This window comes from Mesoplodon mirus, assembly GCF_964341445.2.
Source record: "Mesoplodon mirus genome assembly, chromosome: 2".
Classification (NCBI taxonomy): domain Eukaryota; kingdom Metazoa; phylum Chordata; class Mammalia; order Artiodactyla; family Ziphiidae; genus Mesoplodon; species Mesoplodon mirus.
This window is the reverse complement of record NC_138977.1, coordinates 37,711,087-37,723,698: the sequence shown is the minus strand read 5'-3', so window position 1 is coordinate 37,723,698 and position 12,612 is coordinate 37,711,087. Positions and strand designations below refer to the sequence as shown.

Below are 12,612 nucleotides of genomic sequence, written 5' to 3'. Positions count from 1 at the left end.
ATCATTAGAGAAATGCAAATCAGAACTACAATGAGATATCATCTCACACCAGTCAGAATGGCCATCATCAAAAAATCTAGAAACAATAAATGCTGGAGAGGGTGTGGAGAAAAGGGAACACTCTTGCACTGCTGGTGGGAATGTGAATTGGTACAGCCACTATGGAGAACGGTATGGAGGTTCCTTAAAAAACTACAAATAGAACTACCATATGACCCAGCAATCCCACTACTGGGCATATACCCTGAGAAAACCATAATTCAAAAAGAGTCATGTACCAAAATGTTCATTGCAGCTCTACTTACAATAGCCCGGAGATGGAAACAACCTAAGTGTCCATCATCGGATGAATGGATAAAGAAGATGTGGCACATATATACAATGGAATATTACTCAGCCATAAAAAGAAACGAAATTGAGCCATTTGTAATGAGGTGGATAGACCTAGAGTCATACAGAGTGAAGTTAGTCAGAAAGACAAATACCGTATGCTAATACATATATATGGAATTTAAGAAAAAAAATGTCATGAAGAACCTAGCAGTAAGACATGAATAAAGACACAGACCCACTAGAGAATGGACTTGAGGATATGGGGAGGGGGAAGGGTAAGCTGTGACAAAGCGAAAGAGAGGCATGGACATATATACACTACCAAACGTAAGGTAGATAGCTAGTGGGAAGCAGCCGCATAGCACAGGGAGATCAGCTGGGTGCTTTGTGACCACCTGGAGGGGTGGGATAGGGAGGGTGGGAGGGAGGGAGACACAAGAGGGAAGAGATATGGGAACATATGTATATGTATAACTGATTCAGTTTGTTATAAAGCAGAAACTAACACACCATTGTAAAGCAATTATACTCCAATAAAGATGTAAAAATAAATAAATAAATAAAATAAAACTAGAGCTTAGAAGGTCTTGCAAAAAAAAAATGTTCACTTTAGGGCAATCACTAAAATTTGTTTTTAAAAGTTTAACTGATACACAGAGAGAGAAGATAAACGGAAAACATGTAAAATGCTCAGTTAAAACCAGAGAACACAAAAGGGGAGTAGGGGGAACCAAAAAACAAATGCAACAAATACGAAAGTTTTAAACAACACAGGTATTAATCCAACTATATCAAAACTCACTTTAAATGTGACTGGACTAAATGCACCAATTAAAAGACAGAAGGTCAGGGCTTCCCTGGTGGCGCAGTGGTTGAGAGTCCGCCTGTCGATGCAGGGGACACAGGTTCGTGCCATGGTCTGGGAGGCTCCCACATGCCGTGGAGCGGCTGGGCCCGTGAGCCATGGCCGCTGAGCCTGCGCGTCCGGAGCCTGTGCTCCGCAACAGGAGAGGTCACAACAGTGAGAGGCCCGCGTACCACACACACACCCAAAAAAGACAGAAGGTCAAAGTGAATTAAAAATCACATCTCAACTATATGGTGTCTATAAGAAAGCCGCTTTAAATATAAATAATCAGGTAGACTGAAAGTAAAGAGATGGAGAAAGGTAAACCATGCTAACTCCAGTCAAAATAAAGCTGGAGTAACTAAATTAATTTTAGACAACAGTCTTTACAACAAGGAAAACTATCAGGGATAGTTAGAGGTATTACATACTGACAAAAGGGTCAATTCTCTAAGAAGACTTAACAATCCTTAACATGTATGAGCCTAACATGAAAATCCCACGTGTGGCAAGCACTGATAGAACTGAAGGAAGGAAAAAACAAATCCACTTCGGAGTTGGGGACTTCAACAGCACTCATACAATAATGGATAGATCAAGCATGCAGGAAATCAATACAGTTTACTGAACAGTACTATCAACCAACTAGAACTATAGTTGATATTTTCACAACACTCCATCCAACAACAGCAGAACTCACATTCTTCTCAAACTCACATGGAACATTCACCAAGACAGATCACAGGGACTTCCCTGGTGGCATGGTGGTTAAGATTCTGCCTGCCAATGCAGGGTACACGGGTTCCATCCCTGGCCCGGGAAGATCCCACATGCAGTGGAACAACTAAGCCCATGCGCCACAACTACTGAGCCTGAGCTCTAGAACCCATGAGCCACAACTACTGAAGCCCGCATGCCTAAAGCCCATGCTCCGCGACAAGAGAAGCCACCGCAATGAGAAGCCCACGCACCGCAATGAAGAGTAACCCCCACTCGCCGCAACTAGAGAAAGCCTAAGCACAGCAATGAAGACCCAACGCAGCCAAAAAAAAAAAAAAGACAGATCACGTACTGGGCTGTAAACACACCTTAACAAATTCAAAAGAATAGAAATCATGCTATCAAATTACAGTGGAATTAAACAGAAAATCAGTAACAAAAGACAGCTAGAAAACCCCCAAATATCTGGAAATTAAACAACATGCATCTAAATAACATGAGACAAAGAAGTATCAAAAGAAATTTTTAAACCAATAAAAATATAACTTATCAAAATGCATAAAATGCAGTGAAAGCTATTCTTAGAGGAAAATTTGTAGCACTAAAAACATATACTACAAAAGATATAAAAAATAGCCTAACCTTCCACCTTAGGAAACTAGAAAAATATGAGCAATTTAAGTTTAAAGGAAGCAAAAGAAAAGAAATAAATGAGGGCAACAAATCAATGAAATTGAAAATGAGAAAAACAGAGAAAATAAAAAAAACCAAAGCCTGGTTCTTTGAAACGATGGATAAAATTAGTTTCAGTCTCACTACCATATGACCGGTGCCCCTGTCTTGAGTGCATATTCCCTACAGCTCCTCAGTTTTCTTCTGAAAAACAAAGCAGATATACCATTTCTCTGATTTAAAACCTCTGCTGATTCCCTATTGCCTAAGGATAAACTGAAGCACCTTAATCTAATATCTAAATTCTTAGACATTCTGGCCCCATTTATATTTCTAGCCTCCTTTCTCACTAAGTCACCTGCTTTGCTCTAAATCCTGCTCCCCTGAAAGTATCTCCCAGCCTTGTTGGTTTCTTTAGCCCTCTGTGTGTTTGTGTATGGTGTTCTCTCTGCCAAGGAAGGCAGGCCCCTCTTCCACTTTTCCTAGCAGCTAAGCTCTCAGTCCGCCTTCTCAGAGAAGTCTTTCCCAAACCTCCAGGCAGAATTTGTTGTTTTATCCTACCATGGTACTTTAATAGTCTGGCATAAAATATTCATTAAGAGAGACAGTATAGTATAGTGGTTACAGAGGCTTTGCAATTAATTGCCTGGATTCAAATCCTAGCTGCACCATTTACCAGCTGCGTAACTTCAGGAGGTCAGTCACCATCCTTGTGTATCAGATTCCTCAAGTGTAAGAAGAGAGTAACTATCAGAACCTAGGCCACAGTGGTGGTGTAGTGTGATTCACCGAATGAGGTACTACACAGAAAACGCTTTAGGGTAATGTCTGGCACGGGTGCTCAGTAAGCGACAGCTATTCTTACTGCTATTCTACTGTAACAAACATATACCAATTAGTGGTTATTTACTCCCACTAATTTGTCATGTCTTCAGTGGTGGGAACCAAATCTTATTTAACTTTGTATCCCTAGTTCATAGTAGGTGGTGGGTAAATAAATGTTAAAAGACTTACATATGGTCATACACCTACTATATGGTAGCATCATATTTTATGTGCAGACATTCGGAATTCCGGATGTGCTACTTTTACTATTCCTCACAAAAAATTACATATTACACATAAAAATTTTAAAAAGTTATGTCCTAGTTTTCACCGTATAGAAAGTCTTCACAGGTCATAAACGTCGAAGTTCTTAAACATCTCCAGGAAAAAAGTACATTGACAACCGTTTGTTCTTAGTTGAAAAGTTACCAAGTTGCTTAAATAAAGATCATTTCTTTCTGCTTAATTATCAGTATCTCTCATCAAATTATGAATTCCCTAAAAGCAGGCTATGCTCTCCAAATCCTTAACAACTAGCTGAGGATTTAGTACAGAGTAGAAAAGAACAAATGAATGTAGCAACAATTCCCATAGCTTTAAGGGAAAGTACAACTTTCAAGGCTCTTCATTACCTGGCCCCTAGATCTAACCCTCCTCTTTATTCCACCCATGCTTTGTCTCCTGCACGTCTCCCTGATATGCCTTCACAGTTCTGTGCCTTCATATACCCTTCCTAGGGTGGGAGTGGTAGGCCCTCCCCCTGCAATTCTACATTTAGCTAATTACTAATCATCCTGCAAATCTCAGCTCAACTGTCCCCTCTTCTAGAAAGCATTCCCTAATCTCCCAGTTTAATAAAGATGCTCCCTTCTTTTCCCATACAACCCTGGGCATATCTTTACTATAGCATTTCTCACCTTGTTACATAACTGTTATTTTGTTTATCTTTTTCCAACACTAGACAAATTATATAAGATTATGGAAGGCAAAGATCATGTACTATGCAACTTCTTCCCTCAGTGTCTAACACAGTGCCTGGCAAAAAAGATACATGCAATACATGATTAACAAATGAGTAAAAAGTGATCAATAAAAGTTTAGACAATGAATGAATTAGAGGCAGCTCAAGCCAAAAATAAGTTAAGGTTAATTTAAAACAGGCCAAAGAAAAAGAATTTTCTCTAAATTCCTTATCTGTTTATTTTAAAACAAGAAGGCTTAGATGACTACTTTGTTCTTTATGGTTTGTTTAAATTCAGTTTTATTACTTGAAAAAGTAATAAACCATTACCATATGACTATTTTTATTGGGAGGTGTTAAGTACTCCATAGGAATAAAAGTATTCAGGGAAAACTGGTATAAATTCGGAAAGTAAGAACTATGAATGTGAATGCAGGAGCAGAAAAAAAAAATCACTATTAATAGTTAGGGTTGGTTGGTAAGCAGAGGATGACAAAACAAAAGGCAATAAGTGGAATCCTCCACAGGGAAATGGTGCATCAACAACAAAGGAATATCAAAAAGAAGTAGTCAGCTCCCCAGTACTGATAACAAATCATCACGGAATGAGCTGGAATATATGCTGTGGTCTGAAAGCACTGAAAGGAAAATGACAAATGTAAAAGATTATGCAGAATTATATTAGTAAAACCTCACAAATGAAAGAAAAAAGTAATAAAATAATGATATCAACAAAAATAATAATGGTAATGAGGGCTTAAAACTGTGAATTCATTTATAAAAACATCAACATTTATACATTCAGATAAATTTTGCCCTACCCATTAGTTATCTTAGAAGGTTATATTCACATAATGATGCTGACATGGTTCAAAATACTTTTAAAAATTCCTCTTTAAAGATTGCTTTCAAGGCATTTTATAAGCTATATCTAAAACTTAGTGTCATCATATATCATGTTTTACCAAAAGTGGAATTACCCAGCTTGCTCATTTGCCTTAGTTTCCAAACTTCCAAGTAACTTCTGCAGATTACTAAATATCAAATCCTTTCAAAAAGACTGAAAATTCACCACTAATAATCAAAAGAATGCATCGCAGACTCTGAAACTGATTATGGGGAAAAAATTCTACATAGTTTCTGAGCAATGCCATTGTTGAAATTTAATTTCTTAAGTATCTGCCTACTATATGCAAGTTGCTGTGGGAGTACCAACTCCAGTTTTTAACCACCTCCATGGTGTGGCTGCATTTTTTCTAAAATTCCAAACAGATCAGTAAATAACTTTCCTTAAAAATGACACAATCGGGGGATTCCCTGGTGGCGCAGCCATTAAGAATCCGCCTGCCAATGCAGGGGACACAGGTTTGAGCCCTGGTCCGGGAAGATCCCACATGCCGCGGAGCAACTAAGCCCGTGCACCACAACTACTGAGCCTGCGCTCTAGAGCCCGCGAGCCACAACTACTGAAGCCCACATGCCTAGAGCCCGTGCTCCGCAGCAAGAGAAGCCACCGGGGTGAGAAGCCTGCGCACCGCAAGGAAGAGTAGCCCCCGCTCGCCGCAACTAGAGAAAGCCCGCGCGCAGCAACGAAGACCCAACGCAGCCAAAAATAAATAATTTATTAAAAAAGAAAAAAGACACAATCGCCTACAATGAGATAGAGTCAAAACCCTTTGCAAGGTATAAAAGGCTCCTCAAAATCTGTTGTCCATCTAATTTTGAAGCTCTATCTTCTGCAATATCCCTCCTCTCAGCCTCGGCTCACACCACATCACCTAAGTGCTGTTCCCTGAACAGGCCATGCAATTTCAAACCCTTGTTGCTTTCCCCACATGGTCTTTCCTCTTCCGGAAATGGCCTACTCAGATTTCTTTACTGCCTGGCAACCTATCATGAATAGTTCAGGACCTTATTTACTTCCAAAACAATTTAAACCTAACTCTATAGTAGCAACTTGATCACTGATTCAAAGAAATATTTATCAAGGCACTCCCCATCCCACCTGAATCTCTCTCTGCTCCAGCCACGTAGCTCTGCTTTCAGTAGCTTATATTCACCATGTCCTTGCCACCAAAGCAATTAAGACATTAATTTGAAAAACAAGACTTTTTAAATATTTAGAAGAAAATGTTGGAAAATGTCTTTATAATCTCAGGGTAAGGAAGAATGTCTTAAAAAAAAAGAACTACACACACACACACAACCTTATCAAAACTAAAAACTTCTGTACATGAAAAATTAACAGAAAACACAAGCCACAAATTGGGAACGAAATATTCGCAACACCTATAAATAACAAAAAAAAGCATTAGATCCAAAATATGTAAAGACAGCTACAAATCAGTGAGAGAAAGGCAAACCATCCAATATAATAATGGACAAAAGACAAATAGGCATTTCACAAAAAACGGAAAATGAATGACCACAAATATATCAAAGGCTGCATAACCTCATCAGTAAATAAAGGAAATGGAAATCAATAAACAATTTTCTGTCTGCTCCTTGCTCCTTGTTGTACGGACGTTTGTTCATTTACCCTGTATGTCTGATGCACCCCAAATCCACAAATACTCATTCTCATCCCCTAGAAAAACATGCACTTAATATCCACATCAAGCCTCTCCACAAGGGTTATGCTAACAGTCAATAGCCAATAACCTAGTCTGACCCCCTATAAGGGTATTTCTCAACCTACCCCAGGTACAGTAAAAACATCCTAGGATTTAAGGGGGGTATTTCCAGTGAACAGGAAGCTTTTCCACCATGCCTTGAAAATGAACCTAGTGTGAGGTCAGTGACGTGTGTTTTTTATATTCAACTTTTTAGTATTTGCCACAGTACCTGAAACACTGAAGATAATTAATAAATGTATTATGGATGGCTGGGTGAATAGTTGGATGGATGAAGTGAGGCAGGAAATCTTCCTGCTGACACCTTATTTGTTAACTTTTCCAGAAACTCCTCTATCATAATTATTTTCAATACTCTTTATTCACTTAATAGAGGTATATGAATGAAAACAATTAGGAAACTTATGGAATCTTTAAAGAACATACTTTAAAATATCAAAGGTGGTACTGATATAAATCTTAAGGACAAAAAAATTATGTGTTACCAGATATAACCCTTTGCTAATCAGTGTTATTGCTTCCTTATAATTTTGGCATTAGATCTTCTACAAATGAAATACAAAAATGTCTCATGGCTAAGGGGTACAGGTGCATTCTCACTAAAGGGGTTGAAGGATGGGGGTTGAAGACTGAAGAGGCTGAAAAGAAAGGAGGAGAGAAAAGAATAAGAAAGCTATGTTTCTCTATTCCACCAGAGCAAAACATAAGGATGATTACCACAAATAGCCATGTCCCAATTATATCATTTCACTGTTGTTCACATGTAGCCTATTTTAAAAAATGCCTTTGGGGAAGAATGAGAGGAAAAATGCTATTCTTACCAGTTTGTTATTTAATAGATTTTATATATCCATCTGAAATATTAACAATAATATTTAAAATATACTGTCTGTTATTCTTGGAAAGTAAGTTACTAAAATGAATAATCTTGCATAGTACAACCCAGTTTACCATATTTTTCTTATAGTAGTCTCATCTTCCTCTTAGAAGGAATGCCATGTAATAAAATACATAAAATACTACCTTGAATGAACTGACCCCCTGACACCGGGAAGATGGCTATTTCCTAGGTTTGTTTATTTATTTTAAACATTCTATAATAAAGCCAAACTCTCATTATTTGGGGGAACAATTTAAAAAAGCACTGATTTTTCTTTCAGGACTGGAGGATCAAGCACACTAGCTATTCCTCTCATTCTGCTCCTTTTATATTTCACAATTAACATCTCAACTAGAGCTGGGGGACAAGGGTAAAGACCTTACAACTAAAATCTCCTAGTTTTGATATTTGCTAGCAGGTTTAGCACTGGAGGTTAAAATTAAATACATCACCTAGTTATCTTATCTCAAATGTCTGGGCTTTTGAATCCAAAAGCCTAAACAGAAGAGTTGATTAAACAGAAAATATAAGCTATAAGAAATAAAATTTTCAATAAATAAAGGGTACAGAGTTTCATTTTGCTAACCACCTTCCACCTACAAAGTACATACAACATTCTAAAAATTACAATTGGTTTTAAGCAAAATTTACTAGGTAGGGAACAGCAGCAGGCAAAGCCTTGAGAGTCAAGAAAAGATAGATTATTTTTCATATTTATTTTTCTTTTTGAAATTACATTCAGGAAAGTTATCCTATGGTCAAAACTGAATCATCCCAAGACATTTTCGTTTATGCATACATTTATGTTCCTAGTAGAACATATATTAATTCATTCAAAAATACTGAGAGCTACACCAACTTTGATTACTTGAAATATTTGGACTGGTTTTTCAAAGTAACTATTCCTACAATGAAACTTGCTATTATATATCCAGGTTTTTTAAAAAACTTGACTTATTTTTAATTTTTGAATGATTAAAATTTTTATACCATTTAATACACTCTCGAACTTCAGATAACTCATTTAACTTCAAGTTGACTGTTCCTAAAAAGCAAAATTTAACACTTTAAACAAAATGGGAAAAAAAGAGACCCATGAAACAATTATATTTAATTATATTTTTTAAGTGGATTTTGAATTGGAATACAATAATATTTAAAGAAATTGATCAAGAATTTCCAATACATATGTTTCAAGGATCTTAACAGTTACTAGTTAGATTGTTAAACATAACATAAATGTCTTTAAGGAAGATAAGAGGTAACAGTGAAACTTGCTGAAACTTCATGAAGCTTGAAAATTAAATCATATAATTTTAAATTTCAAAGACAGTGCTCTACCAAACCATAGTAATAAAACCAGTGGCTGACTGACATAAGAACAAACAAACCAAAGTACAGATGAGAGAGCTCAGAAGCAGATCCTTATATGTATTGGGAACCCAATACATGATAAAGGTCACAGGAAGAGGGTGTGATTGTTATGTAGATGGTATTGGGAAAGTGACAAACTCTTAGAAGAAAATATATTAGACTCACACCTACAGCCACACACAAAGGTGGGTAAAACTACAAAGTTAAAAGAAGAAAATATATAAGGACATCTTTATGAATCATGTAAAAATTTCTTAAGCATAGGTTCAGAGCTGCATGTCATAAGCAAAAATAAAATGAATGTGATTATATCAAAATTAAATACTTTGGCTCAGTAAAGAACATTGTGAACCAAGCAAAAAGAGAGATAACACAATGGGAGAAGATATTTGAAATGTCTAAAACTGAAGGGATTATAACTTAGAATTTACAAGGAATTCCAAAGTCAACAAGAAAAATATAGCAATCCCAATTTAAAAGGATAGAACAAGCAAAATGGAAGGCCATCAAACGTAACAAGAGATATTTTAATTTACTTGGTAATCAAAGAAATGCAGACTAAAATAAGGAAAGGCCACTTTATACCTATTAGATTAGCAACAAGCAGAAAGCTGGAAAATGCCCTGTGTTCTTGGAGATGTGGATAGGACCCACATATATGACTGATGGAAAACAGACATAGAATCTAAAGGGCAGTGTGTATTACTCAGTATTGCATTCTGCTCCTCAGCATATATCCCAAAGAAATTCTTAAGGGTGAGAACTTGTAAATGGATGTATACTGAACTGTTATTTGTGGTGACTGGGGACTTGTAGGCTATTTGGAGGTCCATATCACTGCCCATCACTAACAAACTGAGTAAGTAAAACCGGGTTGATGTACAATCATTTATATTCATTTAAAGGCATATATTTCACATGAATGCATCTTAAAAACATAATGATGAGTGAAAGGAACTAAGAAATAGGATGAAATATATATTACATACTAGTTCTTGAATATTAGATATACATACACACAAAACAAGTATTTTTCAAGAACACATATGAATGAACGACAACACCAAATGCTTCAGAAGGGTTGTGCCTGTCCCTCACTAAATGTGTGGCTCTTTAAAGGAAATAATTAATTACCTTCCAGTACTTTTGAATTTGGTTAAACTAAGCCCAACAAATCACTGTTTTATATAAGAACTATGTATTTATATTAGACAACTAAAATTACTTAAATGACAACTTTTTCATTTCTTGAATGACTCTCAATGAAACCATATTTAAATCAGATACAAGTAGGGTTTTTTTTCTAAAGCGATTTCCTCAATATAGCGTTTTTATTCCTCTGACATTCAAAAATTTCCTTAAAGGAAACTTTATCTGCTGCATAAGCAACAAGAAAAAAACTGGTATCTGCAGAAATATTTGGCTAAAAGTTTCCTGTTTTTTGGTTTTTTTGTTTTGTTTTGTTTTAACATTCGTGACTGTTAGAATGGTATAAACAAAATAAAGTCTGGATCGACTCGTCCATCCTCTTGGGGAGGAGGGAATAACTCTCTTGGTTGGCCAGTGATGATAACTTGCCACCTATCATAAGCTATAAGGAAACAGGACCTGACTCAGAGAGGGAAGAGCCAAACCACTCAACTTCCCTCAGATCCAGAAAGATTTCCACTATCGGAGAAAAAAAGGGGAAATAAAACTGGGTTCTTTATTATGTCAAAATAAATTGTGCAGTTTTTAAAAACAAAATAAATCTGAGCTTCTTCCAATCCTCAGAGAAGCCTACCCATGGTTTTCGTCAACAGGAAATCACATTGGGAATACCAAGATGATACTGTAGTATTCGATAACTTAGATATGGCTTTAATAAAAGAAAGCAACTTTCAATTAGTATTTTGGAGTCATTACAACTTTGGCATAATCTGCCATTCTTTCTATGGAATTATGGTTGAGGATGATGACTTCTGCACTATAACATTCTGAATCAAGAGCAAAGTCCAGGGCTTCCCTGGTGGTGCAGTGGTTGAGAGTCCGCCTGACGATGTAGGGGACACGGGTTCGTGCCCCGGTCTGGGAGGATCCCACATGCCGCGGAGCGGCTGGGCCCGTGAGCCATGGACGCTGAACCTGCGCGTCCGGAGCCTGTGCTCTGCAACGGGAGAGGCCACAGCAGTGAGAGGCCCGCGTACCGCAAAAAAAAAAAAAAAAAAAAAGAGGAAAGTGTAAAATATCAGCCACTGTTGCTCTAGGTGGATCCTTGGGACACAGTGGTGAATACCAACAACAACTAGCAAATGTAACATTTACCGTTTGTTATGAAATGACAACTCTTTTAGGATATCTGATTTCATGGAGCTTAGAGTCCATGGTGTGATATAGGTGTTGCATGTTATACCACGGAAGTATAAGACACTAGGAGAAAGAAAGCACAGCAGGGAAACCTAATCTAGCTGCAGAGTAGCCGGGCTGTGGGGAGGAAGAGTATCAGGGAAGACTAAGCACATTTTCTGAAGATTTTCAACAGCAGAAGAAAACAAATAGACTTCACTGCACATCCACAGGCTCTTCTAGACAATCAGGTTTTTGCAGCTTTGTTTTCTGTATGTTAACGCTTCACAGGCAAACTTTTCTATACATGATTTGTAATCAGTTTTTCCAAGTGGAAAACACCAGCCGTTCTGCCCTTGAATCATTTTAAGAGTCTACAGGGACAGCATCAGCAATCGGCAGCCAGGGCTGGAGTTAATCCCTAAGGAACTCTTGTTTCTTGAGTCTGTGTCAGTTTTTGTCTAGGAAATACAGAGTTAAGATCCATACCCAAGTACAATGCTAGTTATTTTCACAGAAATGTATTCATTTATTCCCTAACACAAGTGGTACAATGCCGACTTTATAGATTAAGAAACTGAAGTTCAGAGAGGTGAAAGCAACTTGCCAAAAAATCCAATAACTAGCATTACGTGAAATTTGAATTCAAGACACGTAACTCGAATACCAGTGCTCTTCCTATTAACTGGAAGCTGTCTGTCTTTATGAAATAATTTTATTTATAAAAGCAACTGTGATTTTATTTTCTAACTATTCCTAGCAATGATAGTACTATTTGTTCTTCTCTAAAAACATTTGGACAAAATTAACCCAAGTATTTTTGTCCCCAAGAAGTTAACAAAAAAAACCATACAAAACCCACGTTTACTCTGTGTATCTCCCATCGAGGGTGTAACCAGACTGGCAACAAGAAATATGATCCATGAGTAACATCTTGGCTGAGAGTTCTTAGTATCTCGACACACATCTGACAGATCAAGGGAATGTTATTTACACCTAACTACATTTTCTTTTCCTTTGAATTTTCTGTTCCCTCTTTTTT

General features: G+C 37.1%; 1 protein-coding gene across 7 annotated transcripts in view; it reads right to left on the bottom strand.

Annotated features, from left to right (window-relative positions):
• The window catches only part of WDFY3 (WD repeat and FYVE domain containing 3), a 279,594-nt gene that overhangs the window by 189,241 nt on the left and 77,741 nt on the right, over positions 1-12,612 (bottom strand). The window contains exon 1 of one of the 7 annotated variants that reach the window (XM_082632431.1): positions 8,862-8,902. The exons of the other annotated variants lie outside the window; for them this stretch is intronic. The gene's annotated coding sequence lies outside the window, so the exon portion shown is untranslated. Of the gene's footprint in view, positions 1-8,861; positions 8,903-12,612 lie in introns of those variants that run through there. 7 annotated transcript variants of the gene reach the window in all.